Raw genomic sequence first — 10,427 nt, forward strand, 5'->3', positions numbered from 1 at the left:
ATTTCTTTTTTGTGAGTGTAAAACACTTAAATATACCAGTTCGATTTTCGATACCTCACTACTATAACTACTTGGTTTGGTCTGATTATTCATTGGCGGTAGTGTCCATGATCACTGATGAGGAATGGAATTCTCCGAAACTAGTCTCGCTCACAGACACACCACCCAATGGAAGAATAGACCATTCCAAGCTTTTACTTGTTGTTCAGCAGATGTTTAAATAACTGTATTTATTCAATTATTCTACATTCTTTAATTTCTACCTTCTTCATTACATGATCAATTACCATAATAAACAAGAATGGTGATAATATACATCCTGGTCGTAAACCAGAGTTGATTTTATAACTGTCTGTTAATCCGCGTGAGAATTTCACCCTGCCTTTTTTTTTCCTGATAGATTGTTAGGTCTTTGATGCGACACTGCTGGTCCTAAGCCCGGAAGAAATTTGGGCAAGGAGGTAGTAACCCCTCTCCGTAAAACACTCACTAGTACAGAAACCTTCAAGAACGATAATGATGTCTGTATGACAGCAGGTGAATCCCTCTAGTTAGTAGTAGTCTAGTATATCACTTCTAAATTAGGGGCGACTAACGCAGATAGTCCTTGAGTAGCTATGCACGAAACTCAAACCAAAACAAACAAAATCACTTAGTATTCGCTGGAGAACACGAAAGACCTTTGTTTGCGACAAATATACTATACGTTCGCGAGGTTATCTACGTAATTCAAGTAGCTTTTTTTATACTTATTAACATATATAAAGACATATTATCTGGACACCAGAGAGTGAAAGCGATTTTTTTCTACGCCTGTTACTAACCAAAACCCGACAGTAATCGCTTATTGGAATTTTTTGTGTTTTCTGTCTTATTTCAATAGTGAATCAGAAATGTATGGATTCTGTGGGGAACTTAATTCAGGGTTTATTGCCGAGTTTAGTGCATTTGTATGTAAATTCTAAGAACTTATGAGTGAAAGTAAAGAAGAACGCATAACAATATGTCAACCATGCTATATATGTTATATCCAGTTCAAACCAAGTACTTCGCCTAATGACAGGGCTCATCGGGCCCATTGGAATAGGACACAGTAGTGGCCAAGGCACTATTCATATTAGCAAACTGCATGAACAACAACTGTTATAGTGTGAAAGATTTAAGTTGGTGAAGTGTAATTAATAACAGTTTTATACGAGTCATTAAATTAATACAAATTTTAATTAGGGTAAGGATTAAAACACATTATTTATCTATCTTAACACTAAACATTCTCACTTTGTATTTCACCAAGTATCTAAAACTTCTTTTAAATGTTAAAAACCTTAAAATGATTAGTTTATTCTCGTCATTGATTACATAGAAAGATAATTTTTTTAAAAGATATAACAAAACATAAAACTGAATAATCAAAGCCACCAATTATAATTTACATTTTCCTAATTATAATATAAGTGGGTTATTTAAGCCCAACTTTAAACTAAAACCTTTTAAACAGATAGTGTAAATTAGTATTTAAATTAAGTACAGTTAGTTATATTGATGAGTTTCCCCTTTTCTCTAAGAGCTTAGTGTATGTCTTTATATTCATATTACTTATTTAATATTAAAACTTTGTTTGCTATAACATTTTGGTTATTAGCAAGATACAATGTTTTTGTCGTAACTTTACAAACAACTAAATTCAACTTACTACGCACAATGGTTCGATGATTGGTCCGTACAGACGGAACAGCTTATTTAACATCAGCACTCCTGATTTCAAGTAATAAGTTACATATTGTACAAAAATGTTCCTTTTTAGTAAAGCACAAAGCTTTACAATAGGCTATCTGTGTTCTAGCCACCACGGGTATCGAAACCCAATTTCTAGCGTTGTAAGTCCGCAGACATACCGCCGTGCTACTGGGGGGGGGGGGGCTTCAAGAACTCGGGCACATAGTTAAACAAGTGGCCCGAATCATCAAAACACAAAAGTTATTAGTTTGGCAGGAAAAGGTTTTATTTATTCCCTCATGTTTAGTGCAGAAATATTCTTCAAACACTGTGATAATCACTTTATTCATTATCAGACGTGATAGTTCGTAACTGTACCATGTTTTCATCAAATTTACCACCAGGGGTAGAAGTAGCTTATCAGAGCATATTTCTCAATGATCTTTTGACTAAGAACTGTTACTGTTAATTAGCTTATGACTTTCATTAACTCAACAATTAAAATTATTTGCCATTTAATCACTTTATACACTTTGAACATATCTTATAGACTAGTTTACTCTCAAGGAACACCCATATTTGAGGTAAGAATATTAAGCGCCATCTTGTAGTAAAAATGGTTTCAGTACCTAGTGTATGATGTAAGTTTTCAGTATCAACAATATGTTTGATGATATTTTGGTTAGAATGTGGTTCTGATCTTGAAATATTATCACAAAATGGACCAAGTTATCAAACTTTTTCTCAGCACATGGTCGATTAGTTATAAAGTATGAAACTACAAAGGATTCATGATGGGGAAACCGAAGTTTAATAGGGAAGAAGAAGACGGTTGATAAAACATTTTATTTAAAAGGTTCGAACGTTCCGGAATAACTTATTCTATCTTCAGCAAAATCTGAAAAGTGTGTTACAAAGATGATTATTACTAAAATTATGATATAATAGCATGATCATTACTTTACTTAGTTATTAAGAAAAACGGTAACTGGACGGATGAACCAATGTTTATATATATATTACACAACAGATGAATTAAGTGTGAACATTTAGAACAATTTTAGATCTAAAGAGCTTTGTAAGTCGTTAAGAGTCGGGCGGTCTTTAGCTATGAGTAGACTTTGTTTAATGTAAAGGTCAAAGTCTGAAAATCCTGTGGTGATGATAGAGAAACCGTTAAATGAAATATTGTGACCCGTGGTTTCAGAATGTAAGCGAGTGGATGAATGGCTGGGTTTAAGTAGTAGATGGTTGATTCTGTTAAATATTCCTAAATGTTCACAGACTCTAGTTTTTAAGTGGAGTTTCGTTTTGCCAATGCACGTGACCTTACAGTCACTACACGTATACTTATACACGAGCCATGAACGTAGAAGTTTAAGTACTTGATCTTTGTACTGAAATAAGTGTTTAATGTGGAGGCTAGGTCTGTATATTATTCTAAGTTGAATTTGAATATAGAAGTTTTTTATTAGAGAAGAGAGTTGTTTTTAAAACGGTAGTGCGCGTACGAACGTGTTTTCTTGTTATACACATTATATTTGATCTATGTATGAAGGGATTCAATTTTGGGAGACAAAAAAAATTTGGGTGGGCATCACTGACCACAGGGCCAAACCATTCCCTACTAATACTTTAAAAATAATATTTATATGTTTCGTCGAGTTTGTATAAGTTTGACCATTTGTATAGAATACTTTATATGATTATACAAACATTAATTTAGCTTACATATACGTAGTCCTGAAAAGGAAGTTTTTCATCTTAACTTATCCATCAAACTATCAATCTCTAGGTATTTATCTCATGCCTCTCACGAACTAAAAACAAATGCAGTAGCGTTCAGGCATTTCGCAATTTAAGAAAATTTTCACATATGAGAATCCAACAAAATGAATATCGCATCTCAAAATGTCCCAATGAAAAAAACGTTTTTTCAACAAAAGGTGTAAGTATATTCAAACTTTATCGGATTCTGTATTTAAAAGTCTGAAAAAGGCGATTTATTTCACTTTATGTTATGCAACCAAAACTGAAGCAATGTATTCATTTGTAAAAATTTGATGTAAGAATCAGTCTAATGCTGTCTATTTCTATCGATTCATGTCAGGCACGAAAATGTGACAGTTCTAAAAAGAACTTTTGATTATAATTGAAAGATTAAAAAATCATTTTATTCACAGGATGACAACCCATCTAATCGAGAGCATAATGTTGTTTCTGTAGATCACCAATAATCCAGTGCAATAACATCTATCAGCTTTGATCGATAAACAAACACATAACTCACTGAGCACCTGAATAACACGAAGTAATTTTTCTAGTACTGAACTGACTTACTGCACTAAATTATTATTTATTGAATTAAATTATGCTGAAAAACATTATTGATCAATCCACTTTTAAAGGGACTTGTTATTCTTCCTCCCCCCCCCCCAAACAAACTGCTAGATATGCTAGAATGGTCAAAAACTTTCTGATTATTTTCAAGGTCTATGAGGACATTGGGGCTTCCAAACTCAATACAAAGTACTTTTTGGTTGCTTTGGTTTGCTATGAATTTCGCGCAAAGCTACACGAGGGCTATCTGCGCTAGCCGTCCCTAATTTAGCAGTGAAAGACTAGAGGGAAGAGAGCTAGTCATCACCACCCACCATCAACCCTTGGGCTACTCTTTTACCAACGAGTAGTGGGATTGACTGTCACATTATAACACCCCCACGGCTGAAAGGGCGAGCATGTTTGGTGGTACGAGGATTCGAACACGCGACCCTCAGATTGCGGTACTTTTTGAAACCCAACGTTGGCTCAATGTACTTTTTTAGATCCATGTTTTGTCTTCCAAAAGTCACTGCCCAAGAGACCTTCCATTCAATACCATAGCTTGGTAGTTGGCCAAGACTACAAGAAACAAAGGTTTGTTTTTAACGCTATTTATATATATACAGCAGAGGTGTAGGATGCAAATTAAAAGTGGGAGTGGGGAATTACGGTCCAGATTTCGTCTTAGAGTCTTGGAAACTCTTGGGTTCTGGGTTAAATTTTATACATTCTTCTGCTTTTCCTAATTTTGATACATTTTTACTGGAACAGATTGAATCCTCACAATCTTTAGTAAAATGTTTCGTGTAGGATATATAGAGTTTAATAACTTTTGATAAATTCAGACGTAATAAGAATGAAAGCAACCTCCCTTTAGGTTTGTATGGATAAGCAATCTTAAAGAAGCTTCAGGCTACTTCTAAAAAGAGTAACTACCTATACTTATAAACTATTTTGAAGAAAAAAAATAGCTTCCTACGTTTAGAGTTACTTCCGAAGCTTGTTTAACACGATTAAACATATTATTTACCTAAAAGAAAATGAAAGAGCATATGAATTGCTCAATTTCTCCAATTTCCCCTCTTACTGCTGGTGTGCTTTCGACTCTTCATTGCCACCTTCAGCCATATTGAGGTCCTCTATGAAACTAAAGACTTTGGCGTCAGAAATCACAGAACCTTCCACCACCAAATGATACCCCCACTAATTGCTAGTCGCCAGCCTTTGTTCTCCGTACCCAACGACCCCCCACACTAGCTGTTTTTGTTTTTAGAGCAAAATCGAAATCACATTGGGCTACCTGTTGTGTTCAACGCAGGGAATTAAACCCTGGATTTTATCAATGTATGTCCATAAGCTTACCGTCGTTCACACGGGGGACCACCACCACTGAGGCAGCTCCTTTGGACGCAGATAAACATCCTAACTACTAACACACGCAACGTAACAATACTGATAAGGATAACCACTAAATCAAACAGGTAATAATAATATTCTAATTATGTGTCATGCGAAGATGTAATTGAGATTGTCATGGCCGAGTGGCTGGAAGTACCCACGATTTTTACTATTCTGAACTATTCACAACGCCAGGCATATATAGTTGAATGGTGTCGACGGAGTGTTCGAAAATGCGAAATCCACCGTCAGGTGGCGCTAGGTTACAAACCATTCTACCCATGAACCAATTTTCTTAAAGATTTTCCACCGCTCCCTCTCTCTTTCTACACACACACATTTTGAATATTATCTTATCTGTGACTATAAATACGAGTAACAATTAGATCTTACTACATTAGCTGTTTCCTTCAGTAAATTTGTTCTATTGAGACAAGTTTACCGAGTAGTTCGAATTTTAGAAAACCGCATCTTACGTTTCAGTGATATTTAGAGAAAAACAAAATACAATATTATACAAATGATCGATATTTTTGTAATTGAAAGTGAAGGGTCAGTTTAACAGAGAAAAAATTCAGTGAGGGAGTAACATGAGTTATCTAAGTTAGTAATAACCTTTGTTTTCTCTGTTAGGAGATATAATAACTTAGGTACAATAAAAATCGCGACTTCTCTCAGGATGTCTGTTACCATTACAAAACATCAGACTTAATAAATATCTTCTTTTAATTGGCTTTTGGTTTGTGACGTTTTCCTTCAGAAAACGTAAAAATAACCTTTAAGAGTTTATTGATAACCTTCTGTAAAATAATTGAATGTACAGATTTTACGAAAAGTTTTAACAGCTCGGTCTGCATAAGGCTCAACTCGCACTCATAAGCTTTATTTACATAAAGAACTCGTTATATTATAAGTTTTAAGACATTTGCATGGTCCAAAATTTCTAGTTCACACTTAAAATTGTACAAGTCATATAAAGAATATAAGAATAAGCTCTTAATATAGATGTTGAGAAGAACTTAATGAAACAAAAATTAAGTTTAAAAGTAATGGACGATCATAAAGCAGTACTACTTCAAACCGCAAGAGGGCTTAATTATATAACAACTGTTTGTTTCAGAATCTTGCGCAAAGTTACATAAGAGCTACTTGCGCACGGCCCTCCCAAATTTTCAACTGATAGATTAGAGGGAAGTCAACAACATCTACCGCCAACTCTTGAGCTACTTTTATTTGACCAAATAATGAAATTTGATCGTCACTTTTACTACGAATCCTCATTCCCCAAAGTGCGCAGCGAGTTTTTGCAGCAACGGAAGAAGAATCACGAAGCCTCGGATTCACGGTTCGGGTTCGCTAACCACGAGACCACACACCTCTGTGTAATAAACGTTAAGGTTTTGTGTTAGTGTTAAAAATGTTTTAAAAACAAATCATAGGTGAAAATAAAATAAAGTTTACAGTGAAAGTCTGTTACGATAGTTTCCGAGTATGAAACACGCTACATTTTACATCATGCAAAGTTGTATCGATCTGATTGAACTTCGTATAATAATTATATTTGCCTTAGAACAGAAATCCTTGCTCGTGAATACTAATGAATCTTCTCTCGTTCTCAGAGAACTTCTCGGCATACTGCTATTTACATGCTGCTTGGTGTTTGTTCAACTTCCTCAATTGATAGCATTACAATTGGCTGACAACCTTTTTAAACATACTTGACATACTGATAAAGGTTGGTCACAAAGGCTTTTATATTTTTGAACTTTTTTCCCAAGCATTTTCTCACGCAGTTCTCGTTGAAAATGACGCAAACTATAAAATACGAAATATTAAAAATTCTGATCAGACTTCCAGAGTTTAAAAAGGATGTACGTCGAATGTAATTACATGTCAAGGTTTCAGTTATTTCGACAGTAAATAATTCATAGACATATAACTCTTTCTCTTTATATTAAGTTCTATTCAAGTGAGAATCAAAACACAAAATATAAAAAACGTAAAAAGTACATTTGAAAAAAAAAGTTTTTTATAGTTTGTGTATGTTAACCGGTTATGTTATTTATTTGACATGAAATTCAACAAAAAAATCACTGCATCATTAATACTGGTGATCTATGTTCAATTTCTTCTTATATTTTTTGTAATAAATGCCATTAAACTACCACGTTTACTTAAGAACCATTCACCTTCACTACACGTGAGGCCCGGCATGACCAGGTGGCTATAGTGCTCGACTCGCAATCTGAGGGTCGCGGGTTCGAATCCACCCAATACGCTCGCCCTTTCAGTCGTGGGGGCGTTATAAAATGACGATCAATCCCACTAAAGAGTAGCCCAAGAGTTGGCGGTGGGTGGTGATGACTAGCTGCCTTCCCTCTAGTCTTTCACTGCTAAATTAGGGACCGCTAGCGCAGATAGCCCTCGTGTAGCTTTGCGCGAAATTCAAACAAACTACACATTAACTTGATATACTTAGAGTTTTAATGCTTTTAGTTCTCGTTTACTCACCACGATGATCTTATATTAATGTCGGATTTGAAGAATACGTAGAATTTATGCTACTGATTCTGAATTATTCACTGGAAATAAGCACAATCTATCAATCGAAACTGGTATGCTTTCTAGTATACTTAGAGTATGATGGATTTGTATAATATGTAGCAGGTAACAAATTGTGATCAATTATATTTGTCATAAAGCAATAGTATTAGGCTTATTTTAAGTTTAAAGACTACATTCTTTGTTTGGTCCCATAAGGTTTTTCCAAGAAATAGTTTATTTGTTTGATGTTAAGCACAAGTTGCACAATGAGCTATCTGTGCTCTGCCTACCACAGGGATCGAAACCTGGTTTCTAGCGTTGTAAGTCCACAGACATACAGCTGTGCCCAAAAAACAGACAATACACTCTTCTTCTCACGCCAGGAAAATAGTTCTCTATTTTTGTATTTTGGACAAACTTGTAGTATGTGGATTTTTTCCTAATACAATTATTACCATTCCCTAAGTAGTATTTGCAAAATACTTCTGTCATTTCAATACCTCAAAATACGTCAGAAACATACATTAAGTAATAATAATAATAATTTCAATTATCATTTTCTCTGTAGGTGTGTGTTCTCCGGTGGGAATCCACTAAGTTTACGTACTTACAATGCTACAATCTGGGGCTCGATTCCTCGCGGTGGACACAGCAGATAGTCCATTGTGACTTTGCATTAAACACAAACAAACTGTAGTTGCGTGTCACTTCTACGAAATACATGTTTCTCTGTGAAATATGCTATGTGTAATGATTGAACAATTGCTTGTCACAAATGATTGATATTTATATCCAGGATAAATTAAAGAATTGTACACGTGTTTATTTCTTGTTTAAGATAATCAAGATAATAATTGATTCCACACCTCCCGGTGTTGTTTATCTTGACCGAAACAATTTCAAACACACGTGAAGGAACGTGGAAGCTGCAGAGCATCTTAATGACACAAAACGCCAAAATCCAAACACCAGGAGTTAGTGTACTGCTTTTAAAATCGTTCTTGGGTTGAGAGGTTAGCGGCCTCTCCATCCTTATGGTGACGCAAAAAAATAAAACATTTATAATAAGTTTTACATTAATCACACTGTAATAGCATACTTCATCTTCATTAATCACACTGTAATAGCATACCTCATCTTCATTAATCACACTGTAATAGCATACTTCATCTTCATTAATCACACTGTAATAGCATACCTCATCTTCATTAATCACACTGTAATAGCATACCTCATCTTCATTAATCACACTGTAATAGCATACCTCATCTTCATTAATCACACTGTAATAGCATACTTCATCTTCATTAATCACACTGTAATAGCATACCTCATCTTCATTAATCACACTGTAATAGCATACCTCATCTTCATTAATCACACTGTAATAGCATACCTCATCTTCATTAATCACACTGTAATAACATACTTCATCTTCATTAATCACACTGTAATAGCATACCTCATCTCCATTACCGTAATACTGTTATCAACTATTCTTTGTTTATTTGCTAAATTTCACTTAAAGCTGCTCGAGGACTATCTATGTTAGCCGTTTCTAGTTTTGAAGTTATAGAATAGAGGAAAAGAAACTAATCAACACCACCGATAAGTTTCAATCCCGCGACACGCAAATTGCGAGTCAAGCGCCCTGCCCACCACGTCATGCTATGAGGGATTAAATACCTTACATCTAACAAAAATCACGCGACTTCAGAAAAAAAAACAATAACACATTCTACTGTATGAAACTACACACCTTGTATTCCCTATGTGAAGTAGTCTGACTAAATACCTTATATTTTATAACAAGATTAGACTGGCTTCATTAAAACGCATCTTCTTGTGTGGGATTAAATGCATTACTCTGAAAATTAGTAGTTTGAATACAGTAGAAACTATACGTATATATATATATATAAGGAAAACACTGGAATAACAGACTATTCTATTTTCTCTCTTCTTTATTAATTTCTTCAACCGGTTTCGTGATTTCAAAGGTCACTCTTCAGGATATAATTTTACTGAAAATCTATAACAAAAACATTCAAATATTGTTTTTGAACTAAACATAAATAATCTCTATTAAATACATATACTTTCCAAATGTACAAACATATAATACACTCCATATATAAATTAAGTACATTAAAATTGCTCATAAAAAATAAAACTGGTCAGTATTGTTTCCCTTTTTGAACTAAAATGTTATTCTAATTATACTTTTTCTTATTATTATAGAAATCCAATTTATTTATCCTATAATTCCATACTCTTACTTACTTTGTCTTTTCTGTAAGTCTTGGTAACTGTTTTACAGGTTTCACAATTCCTACTGACTTTACACAACCAGTTACTACTATTTATTTAAAGTGGCGCCAAAAAAGTTTATAAAATATTTTCCCAAAAATTATCTTTTATGTTTAACATTACATTCCCCCCAAAAA

Source organism: Limulus polyphemus, unplaced genomic scaffold (assembly GCF_000517525.1).
Source record: "Limulus polyphemus unplaced genomic scaffold, Limulus_polyphemus-2.1.2 Scaffold1662, whole genome shotgun sequence".
Lineage (NCBI taxonomy): Eukaryota > Metazoa > Arthropoda > Merostomata > Xiphosura > Limulidae > Limulus > Limulus polyphemus.